Raw genomic sequence first — 21,936 nt, 5'->3', positions numbered from 1 at the left:
TTCATTAAGCGACTTAGTATTAACTAGAGTTCATGTGACTGTCCTCCCAGCAGCCCACGGGATGGTCTTTGCTTTTCCTCTTTTGCAAAGGTGGAGTAATGAGGCACAGAGAGGGTCTGTTAATGCCCTAGAGCACCCAGCCAGAAAGGGGAGGGAAGAGGGATAAGGGGGAAGACCTGGGGTCTCAACCTAAGCATCTGGACTATGAGTGTGTGTATGTGTACAGGTGCATGTAAACCTGTGAGTGTATGCAGATAAAGGTCAGAATACAAACTCAATTGTCCTACCTCAGGAACTGTGCACTTTATGGTTTCGTTGGTTGGTTGGTTAGTTGGTTTTTGTTGTTGCTTGTTTTTTGTTGTTTTGAGACAGGGCCTCTCACTGGCCTGGGATTCACTGAGTAGGATAGGTTGGCTGGCTGTTGAGCCCTAGGGATCCTCCTGTCTCTACCTCTCTGGCCCAAAGATTAAAAGCCTATATCATTACATCCAGCTTTTATTTATTTATTTTTAACATGGGTTCTGGGGATAGAACTCAGGTCCACAGTGCTTGCAAGGGAAACACATTGCCCACTGAGCCATGGCCCAGCCCCTCACCTGGCTCTTGAAAGTTCTTCTGGGTAGACAAGAGAAGACATAAGGATTAATGCCTTCTTCATCCCGTCATTCTAGAACTTTCCCTCTGGCAGAATTACTTTATTTTAAATACAGAGTATAGATATCCTCCAAGATCTAATCCCCAATTAGTCACACTGTTTTATCCAGCTCATTAAATTAGATCAATGGGGGGGGTACATGCTCATTTTCCTCTGTAGTATTGGGGTTTAAGTGTTTTGAGTAATTTTCCATTATAATTTTGTGTTCTAAATAAATAGAACCAGATTCATTGTGGAAACACTTGTCTAATATTGTACAATAAGTGTTTAAGTGGCTTTGGTGTAATTACTAGTCATACTACTGTGCTGGATAAAATAGGATCATTTTTGAGTTTGCTCATTAGATGGGAGGAAGCTGAATTCACAGAAGTAGATGCATGCCCTTAATAGTGCATTTAAATAGGTGCATATGTAAACAGACGCTTATTTATTTATAGACAAGGTCAGTACAGAGCTTTGTGAGAGGAGGTTTCTGTGCGTGGTCTCCATGGGAGGAGATGATGCTGGCATCCCAGGTCTATTTCCTAACCCAGTGTCTCTAGTTGAGTAATTACATGAGGAGAACGTCCCAGCTGGGATTCTATATTTAAACCTGTTACTATTTCCAACCAGACCATTCTTTTTGAGAGATTGGTAAGTCATTCCTATTATTTGGCTCTACCAGTTAAATATAAAAAAGTATCATTTTTTCTCAAATACGCAGCCCTTTATCCAAATGGTCTATTGCTATGGTTTCTGTGCTCAAGGATAAACCAGGCCAACTGAGATTTTAGAAACCATTCTGACTAGCCATCTGTCTGTCCCTACACCGCTGTGGTAGCATTTCCGCTTCCTCACAGCAGGACACACATGGCAAAGTGCCAATCATTAGGCCAAAGGCTCCGTGACCCAGTTTTCTGTGAAATGCTTAAGATAAGAGCCCATATCTGTCCCCTGCAGGAGTTGGAGGAAGGACTTCCAGGATCAAGTCAAAGGGATTCTTGGAGGCTGTGGTTCAGAAGAGTGGCATTTGTCCACCAACAGACTTGGTTGCTTTTGCATAGAATGCTTCTATTTGCTCTACAGTCTGGCCACTTTCCAAATTGGCATGACAAACTTGGGACTTAAAGCCATGGAAATCAGAAACCAGTCATCCTTGAAGAGACTGTTTCAAGAGAACAAGAGAAACTAGGTTTAAAGAGAGAGACCTTAAGAGATGGGGAAGGGGTCTCTCTCCCTCTCTCTCTCTCATCACTTGTTGGCATGTTTTTTGGGTTTTTTTTTCATTCCTACAGCTGTTTCTACAACACTTTGTCTGAAGATTACAGTGTCTGGCTTATTGCATTCAATAGGGGAAGAACTTAGAAGGATAATTAGTGCTATGTTGAGGTTTGACTCCTTCCTTAATAGTTCTCAGTTCTGGAACTTAAGTTGGGCTCACAGTTCAGCCTCATCACAAGCTGGGCTGAGCTGCTTTGGCAAAGCTGACCCACAGAGAAACCTCAGGAAAGCACATAAACTATTATGGGGTGGGGGACTTTTGATTGCACTTCTCAAATTGGAATGCCCCTTACTGGGGGAGAACAAAAACCTGAAAATTACATCCCTGGGTTTATGGCATCCATATTAGCCTCCAAACTCACCGTGTCCAACTCCAAAGTGGAAATAAAGTTGCAGGCAGAGGGGGGTCCACCCACTGGGCCGCCCCCTTGCCCCTGCTCCTTGAATGCCTTTGTTCCCCAAAGCCTTTTGCAATTAGTCGCCTTGCTGTTTCTTGTCTTCTGCAGAGTTCAGGCACCCCTTCTCATGTTTCAAACACTCTGTCAGGCGTTTTATCCTGGAGCTTGGATGATATCCTGTCTGCTTAATTCCTTCCTTGTGTGGCTCTGGAAAGGGATGGGCTAACATAAAGGTGGACTCTTTTTTTCTTTTCAGTTCCCAGACACTGCTTGGTACTGTAGAAACACCAAGGATGTGATACCCCAGGGAAGACCAGATGAGTGATGTTCCTCACCTGCTTAAAAGCGGATAAACCTGTACTTCATGCTCCTGCTCTGCAGGGAGCTTACTGTCTCAGGCAGTGCTCCACATCTGGCTTTTTTTTTTTTTTTTTTTTTTTGAGATAGTCTCACTGTGTAGGCTGTGTGTAGGCTGGCCTGGAACTTTCTATGCACACCAAGCTGGCCTGGAACTCACAGAGATCCACCTTCCTCTGTTCTCCCCAGTGCTGGGATTAAAGGTGTGTGTCACTATGCCTCGCTGCATCTGGCTCTTTTGCATATTTTTAAGAAATACATTTTATTTATTTTATGTGTATGTGTGTATTGCCTGCATGTATGTAAGGGCACCCATGTTGTGCAATGCCTGTGGAGGTCAGAATTGGATGTCAGATCCCCTGGAGTTATGGATGGTTATTAGCTACCATGTGGGTGCTGGGAATTGAACTCAGGTCCTCTGCAAGAGCAGCCAAGTGCTCTTAACTGCTGAGACATCTCTCCAGCCCCTTGCCTTTGGTTTTTATCAACTGTTTAAAGAAGTTCTCTGAGTGATGTCACTGGATCCTAAAAGGACCAGATAGATGTAAGTTCTCTGTGGAGAGAGGAGAAAGAGATTAAGTGTCACTGTGGCAGACTATAGGGCATCTTGAGGTCACAGTGAAGGAGCATTGCTCACCCTCTCAGGTAGAGAGAGGCTCCTGTATAACCTGTGTGTACATTCCAGTTAAGGAAGGCTTAACTCTTGAGACAGGCTACTGTCACAGCCTCAGACAGAGATGGCATCTGGGGGCCTGAGATGCAGCTCAGTGTTTGCCTGGTATGTGAGGCCCTGTGTCCACCCCCAGCACCAGTCCTATGGAAAAGAAATCAGAAGCAATCGTCACCTAGGCCAGACACTAGCATCTGCTGAAACAAAACTCAAGTTCAACATTTATCAGGAAGCACTTCTTAGTTGTTCATTAGCAAATGTGATGGTTACTGGTAGTCTTTAGCCAACCTGTAGCAGGAATAGGATTGCCTGTCCTTGATGAAATGACCTCACACAGCTGGCTTCTCATCCATCTCTGCCCTGTACTCCTTCCCACGGTTCCTAGGTAACTTCAGGAGCACCCAAGTTTGACCAACTCCAGTTGCCTTATTTTAGTAAATTTTATAATTGAAGAATCAAAATTATCAAACTAGTTAGAACCATCTGAAAAAAATGTGTGTGTATGTGTGTGTGTGTGTGTGTGTGTGTGTCTTCTTGGGCTGAGAAGATTGCTCAGTGTGTAAAGTTCTTGTGGTAAAGGCCTAAAAACCTGAGTTCGGTCGCTAGGACCCATGTAAATCCATGTGTGGTAGTATATGTCTATGATCCCAATGCTCTTACTGAGAGATGGGAGGCAGGACCTGGAGTGTGCTGTGACCAATGAGAGACCCTCTCTCAAAGAGTGTTGAAGGTGAGGACTGACATCTGGAGTTGTCCTCTGATTTCAACATGTGTCAAGGTCTGTGCACACCCACATTAACACACACGAACATGCATACACATACAATGACATCACATATGCAAAGATAAAAGTACTGTGTCTACTCATCTGAGTCTTTATCTGACCAGTGTCCTTTAAGAAAACTTTCAGATGATCAAAGATTTAGTATTTGCCTGACCCACTCCTTAGAAGAGTGGAAGGTGAATTTGCAGTTCACTTCCCAGATAAATGAGAAAGCAACCTGTCCACTTTATCCAGCACGTATACAAACGCTGCCCTGAAGATCTCATTACAGAATTAGACTTACAGACTAGTTTTTTGCTGTGGGGATGAAAATGATGCAACCACTGTGGAAAACAGTTTGACTATTTCCTACAAAACTGAAGGTAAGTGTGCTGTGCTATGCAGCAATCACTTGCCTGGGTGTTTAGACCCACCATTTGAAAATGAACATCTACATAGAAACCTGGGTACAAATGTCTGTGGCAGCTTTATTCATTAACCAAAACATGTGGGGGCTGGAGAGATGGCTCAGCGGTTAAGAGCACTGACTGCTCTTGGAGAGGATCTAGATTTGGTTCCTAGCACCCACATGGCAGCTAACCATCTGTAATTCCAATTCCAAGGGAATGTGATGCCTTCTTCTGACCTCTTCAGGCATTGCATGACATGGGTACACTTACATACATGCAGGCAATATACTCATACACAAAATAAAAATAATATTTTTTTTAAAAAGGCCAAAACATGGATGAAACTCGGACACCTTTTTTCAGTAGGTGGGTGGGTAAACAGGTCCCGGTGTATACATGATGGAATACTACTTGGCTGTAACTAAGGATGAACCTTAGTGTGAAGTCCAGACTTTCCTTAATGACATATCAGAGTCAGTTTGTCATTGGCAGCTTATGTAGTTCAGTAATGCAAAATAACGATAATCAAGAAAGGTGTGTGTGCATGTGTGTATGCATGAATGTGCATATGTGTCTGTGGATGTGCATACCTATTCACATGCATGCATATGTATAGGAGTGTGGGCATGCATGTGTGTGCATCTCTGCACGAGTGAATGCTTGTGTGTGCATGCATGTTCATGTCCGTGTGTGTACATGTGCGTGCAGCTGTGAGTGTATATGAGTGTATGCATGTGAGTGCATATATGTTCATATGTACGCATGTGTGTGCACAAGTGTGTATGTGTGTGTGCATGTGCATGTCTGTGAATATGTGCATGCATTCATTGCATATGTGAAACCTTGTGTGTGTGAAGGGAAGTAGCCACGTGGAAGTTCTTTGTACTTCCCACCTGGTTTTCCTGTAATACTGAAAACACTAAGAAAGTAAGCTTGGGACTGGAGGGGTGGCTCAGTGGTTGGGAGCATCTGTTCTCTCACACAGGACCCAAGTTCAGGTCCCAGTAGCCGTGTTAGGTTGCTCACAACAAGCCTGTAACTTCAGCTCCAGGGGATCTGATGCCTGCTTCTGGTCTCAGGCACCCACACACGTTTGCAGACACTCACAGACACATAGACATGTTAAAATCTTTTTAGTAACAAAATATTCATTTAAAAAAATGTTAACTATCTATTCACCTTGCTTTTGCGTGTGCATTTGTGTCTGTTTATGTATGGGCGTGTACACCATAGCTCACCTGTGGTGGTCAGAGAACAATTTGCAGGAGTCAGTTATCTCCTTCCAGTAGTGGGTTCTGAGCATTCCACTCAGGTTGGCAGGCTTGGCAGCAGGTAGCTTCTGAGCGGCCTTCCTAGCCCAAGTGTATTCATTTTCAAAGTTCCAGCCAGCCCTCATCCTTTCTGTGGCCCTCATCCTTGGCTCTTCCTGAACTCTCTATGGAATTGCTGACAGTTCTCCTTATTTAAAGTATGTCATGTATTGTCGTCACCATCCTGATGAGATAAAAGCCTCACTGGTGAGTTTTTCATTCGCTTGTCTCTGATGTGTCTCCTGGAGCTCAGCACACAGTGGGTGCTCAGCAGGTGTTGTGTAAGGGAGCTGTAGAGAGCTCCTAGGAAGAGCCCTCTGCACCATGTGGCTGTGGTCTCCGATGAACCAGCTGACTGCACTCAGAGCACACTGATGAGGCAGCTGACTGCACTCAGCCGGAGATGAAATTCATCCAGGGTCTTATAATTTATGAACTGTTGTCTGAGTCTTTTCGAATGATGTCAGGGGAGGAGGTGAGACAGGGCTCCACTTAGAAGTGCTGCACAAAAGGCTTTGGGTAATTCCCTGACTCTGTAAAGATGTTAGGGTGGCTTAAATGATTAGTGGCGGGTCCTTAAGAATGACTTAACTTAAACACTTAAAGTTCTTCTGTGCCTTTGAGTGCCCCTCCTGGGCCTTCTGGAGTTTCACATCTGGAAGGTGAATTGAAAAAGGGGTTGGGAGTCCTTCCGCCTCTGCTTATTTTCAGAGCCTTGTTTGAGTGTGTCTGTGTCCAGGGGTTCCTCCTTCAAAGCCCTGGAGGTCAGCATCCTCTATCCCACATGTGGTGCTATCCAGGGAAGAATGCCAGATATATCCAGGGCTTCCAGCTCTGTAGGCAAAGAGGATCAGGTTTCACAGGCTGGGCCTTTGAAATGGGGAAGGGGAGCTTCTCAGCCCAGAAGGCTGGAGGCTGGCCACTCTCCTGGCCCCAATCATGACTGACTTTGCTGGTTCAGCTGGAGGGGCTGAGCATATCTATGATTTTACTGTACTTTTCTGTGAAAGCGTTGACTCAGAACAGCCTGCTGCCCTGAGTGGCTCTGGCCTGCAGTTGCTACTTTCTTGACCACTTAGGGAAGAGTTGGAATGTGGAGACTGCACATGCCAAGAACTCACACAAAGATGACAGTCCTCCTAGCCTACCGCCCCCAAGCTTCTCTTCCTCTGCCTAGTCCCAGTATCTAGCACTTGCAGTGAGCCTCCCAAAGGAGGGCCTGGGGTTCTCCAGGCTTCCCACAAGGCATCCTGATGAGTGTAGACCTTCCGCAGGCAGAACTGTTGGAAAGCCCTGCTCCCATGCCAGGTATCTGCTGGGCAGCCTCAGTGCCAGTCAGGAGTTCACAGGCCAGGGAATCACTGCAGAGCACTGGTCCCACATGGACACACTCTGGAGGGGTGATTTACCTCTCCAGGTCACTACAGTATGTCCAGGGTGATTGGTGCAAATCTGTGCAGATAGCTAGAAATGGGAAGACCAGCATGGACATTAGGTTTACAGGGAGGTCCCACTCTCTACCTCACACTCAGGTGAGGCATCAGGAACTTCTCAAAGTGACTGGGCAGTGACTCTTTTCCATTGATGGAGAGACACTCTGCTGGAAATATGTGAGTGTGCCCCGGGCCCCAGAATCTGGGAAGTTGGTTGCCTTAACACACGGAGACCCAGAAGGTAGATGGTGTTCCACTGAAGATATGCCACTTTCTCATGTCCGTTCTGTGAAAAGTCTTCATCTCCTTTTCCTAGGTCCAAAAGATGTTTTGCCTAACTCTCTTACAAATCCTGTGAACCTCTTCATTCTAAGATATTTTCTAGAGACCTATTATTTTATAAAATAAAACCTTTTCTGAGCTGCCACAAGAAATCAGAAGTATTTGTATGGATTTTAGAGAGCTGTAACAATTTGTTCTAGCTTCATTTCTGTTGCTGTGATAAAAACACTGACCAAAAAACAACTTAAGGAAGGAAATGGTTTATTTCATCTTATGGGTCACAGTCTATCATTGAAGTAGCCAGGACAGGAACTCAGGCAGGAGCTGGAAGTAGAAACCATGGAGGATGCTGCTTGTGGGCTCACTGCCAGACCCATGCTTATCTGGCTTTCTTACACAGCCCAGGACCACCTTCTCAGAGACAGTTCTACCCACAGTGAGCTGAGCCTGCCCACATCAATTAACAATCAAGATATTCCCCCAAAGGCACACCTGCAGGCCAATCTGATTTGAGAAATCCCTCAATTGAAACTCCCTTCTCAGGTGATTCTAGGCTGTGTCAAGTTGACAATTAAGGCCAACCAGGATACAAATCAATCCAGAAATATAATAGACAAGCAGGGAAGGAAAATCAAAGAATCTGGATGATCTGTGCAAGCAAAGGTCGATATTTTAAATGACTCAACATGGAGTCCGTCTGTTAGTCCTGGTCAGCAGTCTCCACTGATCAGACTAACCGTCATGGGCTGAAATGGATCCTGCAAAGATGGTGTGAAACATGTCAAGTTGGGGCCAGCACGAGCAGGGGGGATGTACTACTCTGTGTTCTGCTGGGCGGAGTGGGCCTTGTTCCTGTATTGCTTTGAATGCATTCCCCATATATCCTGGATGGAAAAGCTACCAAATCACTTTTTTTCCTCCCTCCATGTTTTAGTTACTCTTTGTTGTTAGGATAAAACACTGACCAAAAGCAACTTTAGGGAGGAAAAGGTTTATTTGGCTTACAGCTCATAGCCCATTATTGAGTGAAGCCAATAATGACAGGAACTTGTAGGCAGGAACTGAAGCAGATGCCATAGAGGAGTGCTGCTTCCTGGCTTTCTTCCTCTATCTTGCTCAGCTGTCTTTGTTATACAGCCCAGGCACACCTGCCCACAGATAGCACTGCCCACAGTAGCCTGAGGCCTCCAACATCAATTAGCAACTAGGAAAATGCCCTACAGACATGGTCACAAACTCATCAGGTGGAGGAAAACCCTCAGTTGAAGTTCCCTCTTTTCCCAGGTGACCAGTTTGTGTCAAGTTGACAAAAACTAGCCATCAAGCTTTGAGTGACTTCTATGTATGTGGATGGAAGGCCACCAGATCACTTTTGCTCTTCCCTCTGATTGCCAGGATCTGTGTAGTGAGCATTTCCATTTGGAATAGTAGTGGAAGATGTTAAAGGGTAACCACTGTCCTTGCTGACCACTTATGCCCCGGTGTTTTATTTTACTCTAAAATGCTTCAAAATATTTTAGTTCAACATCTTCCATACTTTCAGGAAAATCAGAACTCAAAAATGTGTAGTTTAGTGTGTTATTCCGACTGCATTATTGTTAGAAAGTGCCTGAGAAAATAAACTTAAAAGGAGAAAAGATTTATTTTGGCTCACAGTTCAAGAGGTCCCAGTCCATGGTTGGCTGGTTCAACTGCTAAAGGATTGTTGTGAGCAGAGCATCATTGTGGTGGGAGCCTTGTGGAACAAAGATGCTTATCTCCTGGCATTGTAGAAGCAGAGACAGGGAGGAGCTGAGGACATGTACACCCTCTAGTGACCTACTTCCTGCAGCCAGGCCCCACCTCCTGGTTTCAGCCAGGAGAGCATCATCATATTATAAATCCATGAATAGATCAATCAACAATTGAAGTCCAGGGCCTTGGGATCTCATCACCTCCTCAGAGTCCATCCCTGACAGGAAACCTTTAACATCTGAGCTATCGAGGGACATTGAAAAATCAGATCATAACATCAGGACGAAAAAGACTTGGTGAAAGTGACCAATGTGTACACCACACACAAATGGCCATTGACCATAGATTTTAGCAAGTGTCTTCCAAGGAGCCAAGGGCAGGTGTCTTCCCCTTTCTTCTTAACGCCAGTTAGGATGCAGCTGCAATGTCTGGAACCGGAGCAGCCATGAGAGGGAACGAAAAGAACGGCAGGTATGCTGGGGGCCTCCCACTCCCTCGAATTGCCACTCAGGCTTCGGATAATTTTATCTCTTTGGGTTTGAAATGAGAGCTGAATCTGTATCTGATTTACAAACCACTGCTGTTTGTGGTTATCTTGAGTTCTATATAGTATAATTTCTCCTGCTCTCTCTTTCCATGATCACAGCCAATTCTACCTCCCTTGTTAAAATTAAGTTCACCTGGCCACACTTTCAACTTTTTAGAAAGAAGAAAGACCAGAAAAGCCCTCGTGTGCTAAGTTCTTTCTTTTTTGGAATGCTGTTATGATGTCAGTCAGAAAGTCATGTCTCTGTTCTGTCTCAGGAAGAATATCCCAAATGTGTTTAAACATGAGAGAGGAGTCAAGGCTCAGCTCCCAGCAGATCCCCAGCTGAGGTGTCATGGACCATTCTAGCAGGGTTTGATCACCTGCTCCATTTCCTCCTGGTTTTCTCTATTCTCTTCGTGCTTACAGAAGCCAGCAGAAGGGAGGAACCTTTGTGGCTGACTTTGCTACACAGGCTCTGGCTCTCTGCAGACTAGATGGGTTTTGTTTCTGTCCCGCTTTGATCCTTCACAGTATGTCAGATGTGGAAGTCTCCTTCCCTACACTGTTGCTACCCTCTGCTCCCCACTGCACTGAAGCATCCTGGGATTGCTTTCTCTTCCCAAAAAGAGCTTTCTCTTGCTGCCTTCACTCTCTTCTAGGCAGGGAGAAGCTGTTCTGGCCTTGGGACATGGGTGGGTGCCACTGCAGAGCTAGAGGACAACCATGTCATGGGCCTCTGTACCCTTCTCAGCACAGACTGAGCAGGGCCCAAGAGGTCCCCACAGAGACCTAACAAGGACAGTGGGGTCTGGAAACAGGAGGCCAAAGGAAAGCGCAGGGTGACAGATGCCAGAAGGTAAAGTAGACATTCAGAGCAGGTGAGTTATCCATGAGGCTGGCTGGGAGACTGGAGACAGACCGAGAAGCTTCTGACTCCTTTAGAGCGTAGCTCTACCATCGCAAGCAGTTTCTCCTAAAATTACAGAGCTGTGTATTGAGTATCCCCTTCTGTGGCACATGACACTAAGTTTTTAATAATGATAATTGTTTTGAGAATGATCTACGGAGCACCCTGCAGGGAATCAGTGGGATGGGCAGTAACTGTAGTATAGCCATGTCCTAAGCACCTGTTTTTATAGTACTGGGTTTGTTCACTGAAATCAAGCCATATCATCTACTCTTAGGATTAATTTTCATGGAACTGTATATATACAGAAACTATGAACTTAGCAGGTTTACATCAGTCAACTGAAGTAGCAACTAAAAATCTACTTTCAAGGATTTAGCTCTTTTAAAATTTTGACTTATTTTTATTTTATGTGTATGAGTGTTATGCCTGGATGTATGTAAGTATGCCTGTGTCGTGCAGTGCCTGTAGAAGACAGAAGAGGTCGTTGGATTCCCTGGAACTGGAGTTGTGGATGGTTGTTAGTCACCATGTGGGTGCTGGGATTTGAACCCACATCTTCTGCAAGAACGACTGGTACTCTTAACCACTAAGCCATCACTCCAGCCCCAAGATTTAGTTCTTAAAAACACACTATTCCAGGTAAATTTGGGATGTAATAAAATATTCTAATGCATTTCCCCCAACCTTTTTGGAATTGCTGGAATTAAAATTTGTGATTTTATTGAGATAAATTTGCTTACACAATTCACTGTTAGAGTATGTTACCCCAAATCATGTATTTATGATATTCAGAGTTGTGAAACTGTCATCTTTAGCAGTAGTAGAGGCCATATACAATGTGCACCTGGAGGGATGGCTCAGCATTTAAGAGCACTTGCTCCTCTTGCAGAGGACCCAGGTTCAGTTCCTCACAGGCAGTTCAAAACTGCTTATAACTCCAGTTCCAGGGCTTCTCGTGCCCTCTTCTGCTCTCCATGGGTGCTGCACACATATGATGCACATACATCCACACAGGCAAAACACTTATACACTTAGAATAAAAAAAAGTCTTTTTGAAAAAGCTTTATAATGTATATGACAACCCATACTGTGTAATATGTGGAGTTTTGTGATTTAATTCTCTCACTGGGGAAATAGTTTTGATGTTCATTTGTGTTGTGGCATGTGTCAGTGATTTACTTGTTTTTATGACTAATTTTCTGCTATATGAGTGTTTTAGTCTCATTTCTGTTGCTGTGATACAATATCCTGGCAAAGGCAACTTAGGGGAGAAATGGTTTATTTCAGCTCACAATTCCAGGTGACAGTCTGTCATTGTGGGGAAGTCAAGGGAGGAACTCCAGAGATCTAGTCGCATCACATCCACACTGAAGACTGAGAGATGAGTGCATGCCTACTCACTCATGCTCAGCTCTAGTTTTTCGATCTTGTGTAGTTCAGGATACCTCCTCCCTTGCTTTGGACTGGTGCAGTGAGATTGAAGCAGTGAAAGAACATGGGCATCTTTCTTTTGTGTGTGTATGTGCTTATGTTCACGTGTGCATATTCATATGTGTACATGTTCATGCATGTTGCCATGTCTGCAGGCGCACATGTGTGGGGTACATGTGTGTGCAGGTGAATGTGTGTGCAGGTAGGTACACTTGTGTATGCAGGTACATGTGTGTATATGTGTGTGGGTGCATGTGTGTACATGGGGAGGCCTGAGGACAACCTCAAGTTTTGTTCTTCAGGAACTGTTCACCCTTTTTTTGAGTCAGGGTTTCTCATTACCCTGGAACTTGCTAAGGAGGCTAGATGAACTGGCAGGTGGGCCCCAGGGATCCTCCTGTCTCTACCTCCCTAGTGCTGGGATTGTGCTTGTACCATCACACCTGACTTTTTTAGTATAGATTCTGGGGTTCAAACTCAGGTCCTCACATGGCGCTGAGCTGTGTTCCAGCCACCTTTCATTTATTCTTGATCTTAGGGTGAAGCTTCGGCCTTCCACTGTTACCTGTGATAGCAGCATGGTATGCTGAGTGCTGGCCCACTTCTGTCCATGACGCTTCCAGGTGGCTTTAGGTAGCTGGAGTCTTTTTTGCCACAGAACTTCGGATACTGTTCTTGGACCTGTCACCAGCTCGAGCTATCATGATCCCTCCTTTTAGGAAGCCAGTCTCCCCAGTTACAGTTCTCATCACCATTCCTTAGTTGACAAAAAGGACCCTCTCAGAGACTTCGTGCCTGCTGTGGGTCAGAACACCTGTTTGTGGGTGGGCTCCTTCATCTCTCTTCTGTCCATGTCCCTGCTCTTGGTCTCGCTCTCTGAGTGAGCCCGTGAGCATCTTTCATACACAAAGTCTGTGTTGACAGTTTCAGCTGAAGATGGTTCTCGGGAGCCCCGTTTCATAAAAGAACCCACATTTCTAAAGATGCCACCTACCAGCTGATTTGTCTTCAGTTGCAATTTCATTTAGTTTAGAATGCTCACTTAAGCAAAATTGTTTCTTAGGAATTCTCAAAGGGAGGAGTCTCTCTCTGGTGCTGTTGTGTGCACACATACCTTGTTGGTGGGGGGTCTGATGTTTGTCAGGCACTTTGGGGCTGATGGTACAGGAGGAGAAGTCCAGGCTCTTGGGTGAGTGTGCTCTGGTGAGGATTGGGAAAGGAAGCTGTCTACAAAGCTGCAGATGCTGTGCTGGGAGTGTCATGCAGGGTGTGTGAAGAGGCCCAGAGAGTGGAGAGGGCTTGGTGTGCAGGGAGAAGGGTAAAGTCAGGTGACCCAGGAGGACAGGGCAGAGTGAAGAGGGTGGCAAGGAAAGCTGGCGGGGAACCAACCATGTGTCAGTACAGGCATGCCACACAGGATTGTCCTCAGTTTTCCCCACCTCTAAGGAATAGAGCTCCGATGTGCAGTTGGGCACTGGGCCAAAGAGCAGTGACCATGTTTCCAACCAGTTCTGCAAGTACATGTGACCTTGTGACAGGGTCCTAACTTTTTGTGCAAAAAAGTGTCTATATGGGTTAAATGGATTTGTTTTGGCTTATTTTTTGAGACAGGGTCCTACTGGCAGCACAGTGACAGTTCACTGAACCCAGGAACCCTCGTACCCCTGGCTGTCATTTCTACAGAATCCAGCCTTCAGATTACAGATACTGTTGTGTCCTTACCAGATTCTGCCACCCCAGGATGCCCCATCTCCACTGTCCACATGACACATGGCTGTCTTTTACATGTGGTCTTAAGGGTTCCTCTCATCCCCAAAGGCAAAGCAGGCCGGTGTGAGCCTCTGTCCTAGCTTCTGTACTTGAAGACAGCAGAAATACACCCACTGCCCCACAGGCTTCCCCCATACCACAGCATCCATGCACCCTCCCTGAGCTGGTGTCCCTCAGGCTCTTGTAGAATTGTGAATTCCATGAAGGGAACACAGGCCTACTCTGTCCTTGGTCTGCTTTCTTCTTGCATGAGCATGCCCACACCTCGGTGTTCCATCCCTGCAAAATCACTTAGCCTGTGGGGACCATTTCCTGTGAACTGGTCCCCCTCTCTGACTCTCCACTTGCAGCAACAGAACCCAGGTGGGGCAGGACTGTTTGGACTGATTTTCTTTGGTAGGGATATGAAAACCATGAAAGTTCAAACTAAACAAAACAACAGCAATAACAAGAACCACAAAAGATGCGTGAAATACTGGTCCCAGGTCATAGCTACTCAAAGAAAGTGTATTTACAGAGATTGTTTTGAAAAGAGAGAAGATTCAATACACATAACACAGCAGGGCTCATTAAGTCTTTAGTGATATTTACCTTTCTCAGCATGTGAGAAGAACCCAGAGATGAAATTGCTTCCTAAATGGATGTACTATGAACTAGATGACAATGATGATGGTGGGGGAGATGATGGTAATGGTGGTGATAGTGGTGACATTGATGTTGGTAATAGTGATGATGGTATGATGATGAGGATGATGATGATTGTGATGATGCTGGCAGTGATGGTAATAATGGTGGTGGTGGTGGTGATTATGGTGATGATGATGATAGTAGTGATGTCAATGATGATGATGGTGATGATGATAGGGATGATGGTTATAATGATGGTGATGATGATGGTGTTGATGATAGTGATGATGAAGATGGTGGTAATGGTGATGTTGATGATGATGATGGTATTTATAATAGTAAGTGCTATTTCTAACATTTTCTAATATCAGAGCTTGAGTTCTAATTAAGAACATTGGTAACAAGTGCCATGAATTAATATTAGAAGTACCATGATCAGTTTTGCAATAATTGCATGTATGTATGTATGTATGTATGTGGGGGGTTATGTGTATATGATGGTTTGTGTATGAATGTATTTATATGTATATGTGTGGGTTTATGTGTGTATGTGAGCATATGTGTGTATATGTACATATGTGTGCACTTGTATGTGTGTTTATGTATGTGTGCATATTTATGTTTGTGTGTATGATATGTATGTGTGCACATGTATACATATGTTCATGTGAGTTTTTGTGTGTGCATATGTGTGTTTCTATGTGCACCTCCATTTCCTATATAACAGGTAGTCCAGATGTGATCATTCTGAGGTTTAAAGATCAAGACCACTCAGGGCATAGGAATAGAACACTGGGTGAGGCTGTGGAGAGGCCTGTGTGGAACCAAAGCCAAACAGAGCACTGGCATGGGTCCTGTGATTGGACTGCATTGAGCACACATGCAGAGCATCAGGAGCAACAGGCACCAAACTGGAATCATGATGCAGGGTGTGATTAGAAATCCTGTGTGTACACAATCACCTGAATGTCCTTCCTGTCCTCTCCCAGCCAACAGGAAGAGAATGAACAACCTGTCAAGTGTAAAAATGGTGGGACATTCCCAGGGAATGTGTTTGCATGTGACTGAGGCCATACCAAACCTTAGCGCATTGAATATGCTGGAACATTTCCCAGGGAATGTGCTTGTATGTGCCTGAAGCCGTACCAAACCTCAACCCATCAAATGGGTAATAGTGCTCCCATCTGCATATGAGAAAGCTGAGACTCAGAAAGGTTGTGGGGCATGTCTCAGGTAGCAAAGATCACAGAGGACAAAGGCGAGGGGTCACACTTCACTGTTTTGTTCCTCTTCCCCCTTCATCTCTTTGAACAGTATCTAGGACTTTCCTGCTTGTGATCTTCTATAGTTCTGGTATGGGGGGGGGCACTGCAACCTTAAAATCAAAATGAGAGTTAATATCCATACTTCCTCTGTGTGCACACACATGTGTGTGGGGTGCATGGGAGCCTAGGTATGCGCACCTACGCAGGCCAGAAGACAACTTTAAGTGGTATTTTTTGGGAGCAATCCACTTTATTATTTGTTTGTTTGTTTGTTTAGACATGACCTCTCACAGACCAGGAACTCACCAAGTAGGCTGCTATCTGGACAGTGAACTATAGCGCTCCTCCTATTTCTGTCTTACCGAGTCTGGGATTACAAATGCTGGCTTTTTTGTTTAAGAATTCCAGACATGCATATAACGTGTTTTGGACAATCTGCACACCCTCCTCCCATATTCTCTTAACCTCCAATTCCTCCCCTATCCCCATCACTTTTCCCTGTCAACTCTGCTCTTCAAAACAAAACCAAAACAAATCCACGGAGTCCATTTAGAGCTGCCTGTATGTGATGGGTGTAGGTCCATCGCCTGGAGCACAGGGACCACCTCCCTGGAGAAAATTGACTCTGTCTCTTCTAGGGGTCTCCAGTTGCTATTGGCTTCTCAGATAGGCGTGGGACATCATGAGCCCCTGTCCCATTGGTGCTGGGATTTGGCTGACTTGACCTTGTACAGATCTTGTACCTGTAGTCACAGCCACTATGAGTTCATGTGAGCCCTGTCATGTCTGACAGCTACTGTTTTGTACAGACTTCTACTTCCCCTGGATCTTAGAATCTTACCATCTGCTCTTTCACAATAATCCCTGAGCCTTGGGAGAAGAACTTATAGGTGTCCCATTTAGAGCTGAGCACTCCACAGTACTCTATCCTCTGCACATTGACCAGTTGTGGGTCTCTGTACTAACTGACACCTGCTGCAAAAAAAGCAGCTTCACTGATGAAGGTTGAGAGGTAAGAGTTGGTTCTGGGAATCAAACTCAGGTCCTCACTTTTGTGAGGCAGACACTTTGTGGACTGAGCCCTCTCCCCAGCCTGCTCTCTGCACCTGCTCTCTGCAGGTGTTCTCATTCTGCACCCCTGGGTGAAGGGCAGGTTCAGAAATCTGCATAGCCACAGAAGTCAAATGCCTGAAGACCCCTCGTGTTTTTTCTTGGGCTCTGCTGCTGTTGCTCATCAATTCTGTGTGGCTTGTGGGCAACTTGATGGCTGCTAACTAGTCTTTATAAGGATAGCAGATAATTAGTCTTTATAGCAGGGCAAGGCATGCTAATGAGTAGAGTTTTATATCAGAAAGGGAAAAATACTAATTTAGAACCCAAGAGGACTGGTGGCAAAGGAGATTTTAATTTTTCAATACATTCTGTGAAAATGCAGGTGGAATGTGAATCACAGTGGCAGGTTTGAGCGTCCTGCCTGAATTGTGTTCCATGGGTACTCGGGGTCTGACCTGTGCTAATGCTTTGGATGGCACCACGTATTTGGTGATGGCAGAGCCAGTGCTGTGGCAGCTGCCTGGGTATGTCTGTAGCCCAGTGGACCTCACGAATCCATAGGAGAAAATAATGTGAACTTGATGGCAATTTTATCTTATTTATTTGTTATTTTTACTTTTGACACAAGGTCTCATGTAACCTAGGTTGACCTTGAACTTGCTATGTAGCTGATGATGACCTGAACTTTTAATCCTCTTGCATCTACCTCCCATGTGCTGGAATTACAGGCATGTGCTATCACATCTGCTTTACATGGTGCTAGAGATCAAACCCATGGCCTTGTGCATGCTAAGTGCCATGGTTAATTTTGTTTCTCAACCTTGTAGGATTTTGAATCACCTATGAGATAAACCTGTTAGCATGTTTGTGAGGAAATTTCTAGGTTGGGTTAACTGAGGTGAGAGTACCTTCCCTGAATATGGGCAGTACCGCCCCATGGACTACAGGTCCAGAATGAATAAAAGGAGAAAGTGAGTTGAGGCCCCACACCTGTCTCTCTGCTTCCTGCCTGTGGATGCAGTGTGACCAGTGCCTCACACTCCTGCTGCCACACCTTCCCCAACATGATGGACTTCACCCTCCGACTGTGAGGCAGAACTAACGCTTCCTTCCTTAAGTTTCTTTCACTGGAACTTGGTCACAGCTATGAGAAAAGTGGCTAATAGGCTAGGCAAGCTCTACCAATTGAACTAGCTGTGGCCTCACATGCACTCCAGATGCCACACACACACCCACTCCCCCCATACTACATACCCCCCACAAACCACACACACACACACACACACACACACACACACTTACATACACAGACACCACACACACTTTTATATCACATCACACACATTTACACATACCGCACACAAACACTACACATACACACACACACCCCTCACCACAGACATACACGTACACCACACACAGATACCACATATACTCTCTCTCACATACACACCTCACATACACCACACACATATATACAGACACCAGACACAATTCTTACACCACACATAAACACCATCACTCTTATACACACACACACTTTCATATGCACAGACACACATCACACACACCACCCTCATATATGCACCACACACATTCACTCATACACATACACTTTCATACACACGGACACACACCATCCTCATATACACACACCACATACATTCACTCATACACCCTTTCATACACACACACACACATACACACCACCCTCATATACACACACCACATCTATTCACTCATACACACATACCACATACATACACACCACACAAAACACTCTCATATACACTCAAACACACCATACACACACATATCACACACACACACACATATCACATACACACATGCAGGGCATCATGGCTCATATACACTCAAACACACCATACACACACATATCACACACACACACACACACACACATATCACATACACACATGCAGGGCATCATGAACAGAGCAGCAGGTGTGTTTGATGCTACCAGCAGGTTTAAGGTGATGATGAAAATCCCCCACACCTGCATGCTGGACCGTGGAAGCCACCACTTACATCTAGCCAATGAACACTTGAAATGCAGATAGTGGGCTTCAGGAACTGCTTTCCTCATCTTATTTAGTTCTAGTGAATTTGACCTTAAATAGTCACACTTTCCTGCTGTTGCTGGTCCCTCTCATGTTCCCATGGGAATCCTTTGTCTCTTATTTTTGCTCCATGTGATCAGGAGCAATTGACCCAACCAGAGATAATCCCCAATGGGTTGTCCTGTAGCAGTGCAGTCCATCAGAAGTGGAATGCATAGCAAGGAACAGTGGAACCATGGTACCATTGGGTGCTTTCTTGGACTGTAACTTTGGACAAGGCTCTTGGACCCAATTAACTCAGTGTCGACGCCCCCCCCCACCATAAGACCCTCAGTTAGGGCCACCCCTGGGTCTGGGAGTTTCCCTGTGCCCAGCATCTCCATGCCTGTTTCTTCACTTCCACCAGCTCTCAGAGCCAGCCCTTCCAGAAGGCGCCAGCAGATCCTTACTCTGAACCCACAGAGCCCTGTTTGCATGCCAACTTTGTGTCCCCTGCCGAGTCTTCATAGGACTTTATATCACTCACTTGCTTCTTCTAAGCTCTCAAGTGCTGCTGCAGGTGTTGGGGCATCCATAGACGAGGCAGCCTATGCCTCTGTGATGTTCACCAAGCAGGAGTAGGACAGAGAGGCAAACCACAGGCTCTCCAGTCATCATGTATGAGTTCCACACTGATTGCTCAAAAGTCGTTCATCTCTCCTCTGCAGGCCTGACATCCCTCATCTGTAGCCCAAGGGATTGACCAGGGAAGGATCAGAGTCTCTCTTTTGCACTTGTGTTCTTAGGGAGCAGAGAGATGACTGGTTATCACTAAAATGTTGCCACATTCTTCCACAGAAGAGACATAGAAAGAAGCCTTGCACAGCTCAGAAAATACTGAGTGCTACTGCTGTGCTGTGGCTCAAAGTCCCAAGAACATCCATCTGTGTATCTGTGTAGGGAATCTGACATTGTGAGAGCCAGAGGCAACCGGAAGTTGCAGACCTAACCCCAGCTCTCCCCTAGACCTCAGCAAGAGCAGATCTTTGAAGTGCAGCCTTCCCACATGGCAGCGTCTCCACCGGTGGTCCTCATGCCCTTAGTAATTGGTAAAAGAAACGCTGTGGTGATTGGTGGGCTACACAGGCAACATCTTGAACTGTTTTCAGGCGGTCAGGGTTCTGTAAAAGCTGAAACATATTTCTCCACATTCCTCTTCCTTTTAATTCTTTTTTAAAAATACCAAGTGCCTGTGGAGGAGGTGGAGGCCATCTGCTTCCAATTCCTAAACACTTAGGGCTCTACAGTGGACTCAAGCAAAGGGTGTTTGATGTATGGCCGTCCTGAGGCCCCATATGCTTTTGAAAGTAAAGAGAGGACGCCATTCTCCCCAGGAGGATCACAGGTCGCTTGGTTGACCCCAAGGCTCTGGAGTTCCAGCAGTGGTGAAAAGTGTGGGATCCATTCTTCAGAGTGTGAGGATGAAGAAGCCAGGGGAAGGAATCAGAAGCAAGCAGAGTGGCTGTGGAGCTGCTGCCTCCTGGAGAGAGGCGATCTGAGGCATCACTCCCTGTCGCTACTACCTTTACCAGACTCAGCGTCCTACTTTTGTAAAGCACGGTTTCATTTTTTATTTTTAATTGTCACATAGCCATGGTCTATGTTTACAGGGCGCACTGTGACATTCAAATGCATGCACATGGTGTGTAACCATTTATCAAGGTAATTGGCATAGCTGTCCCCACAGATATTTGTCATGTCTTTGTGTTAAAAACATCCAAAATCCTCTCGACTAGCTATTTTGAAACATACAATTAATTGCTGTCAACCAGTAGCCCAACTACACTGCAGAAAGCCAATAGCCATGTCTCCTGCCATCTATGCCCAGGGTCATGGGTGTCCTCACTTGTGAAAACACCACGTTGGGAAAGCACAGGTTATATAGGCTTAGTTCAGACCCCTGTGGCAACACATAAACACATAAATTTGAAGAGAAAATGGTGCCTGAAAATTCAGTCAACAAATACACATCACCTGGAAGTAGAATGTGGGCTAGATGGTACATCTCCCCACCCACGGGTCTCTTCACCACCTCCTGGGGCTCCTGGACACTCATCTATGCTCTGACTTCTTTATGTAGATGAGGGATCCTCATTTCTGTGCAGATATGAGTGCATGTGTGAGTATGTGTGTGTGTCTGTCTGTCTGTACACTCAGAATACAGAGTTCAACCTTGAATGCCACTCCTCAAGAACTGCCCACTTAATTTTTAAATATTTTAAAATTATTTTTATCTTATGTGTATGAATGATTTGCCTGCATATAAGTGCACCACGTGCATGCAGTGCCCACAGAGGCCAGAAGAGGGTGTCGGATACTCTGGATCTGGAGTTACAAATGGTTGTTAGCCACTGTGTGGGTGCTGGGAATTGAACCCAGATCCTCTGGGAGAACAGCAAGTGTTCTTAACCACTGAGCTGTCTCTCCAGCCCCCCACTTTATTTTTTGAGACAGACTCTCATTGACCTGGAGTTCATGGAGGAGGCTAGGCTGGCCACCTGTCTCCACCCCACAGTGCTAGGTATACAAGCATACGCCTTCACATCCAGCTTTTTTTCTTCTTTTTAAAAATTATTTATTTAATAACCATATAATTAGAAGAGGCATTTCCTTACAACAGCATTGACATATTCAATAATAATTTCCAGAGCTAAGATGCATCTCTTTCAAAATTGGCTGTAAATTTTTAGGCTTACAGTTTATTAATACAGTTATACAATATTGTACTCAGTATAAACCCTATAAAATATAAAATTAAATGAGGTTTTAACCTTTAAAAAAGATCTCCATTTCATTATTAAAATACACAGTTTCATACAGAAAAATTCATTTTTAATACAATTGACACTAAGATGCACATGCGTTTCTAATCTCTATGTATCTGATTATAACTAGTCACAGTCGGTTACTTTCTGAGCTCCTTCGCATCCAAGCATGGATATAAAGTTATCAGGCAGAG

Source organism: Nannospalax galili, unplaced genomic scaffold (assembly GCF_000622305.1).
Source record: "Nannospalax galili isolate Female #2095 unplaced genomic scaffold, S.galili_v1.0 scaffold566, whole genome shotgun sequence".
Taxonomy (NCBI): domain Eukaryota; kingdom Metazoa; phylum Chordata; class Mammalia; order Rodentia; family Spalacidae; genus Nannospalax; species Nannospalax galili.
This window is presented reverse-complemented; position numbering follows the sequence as displayed.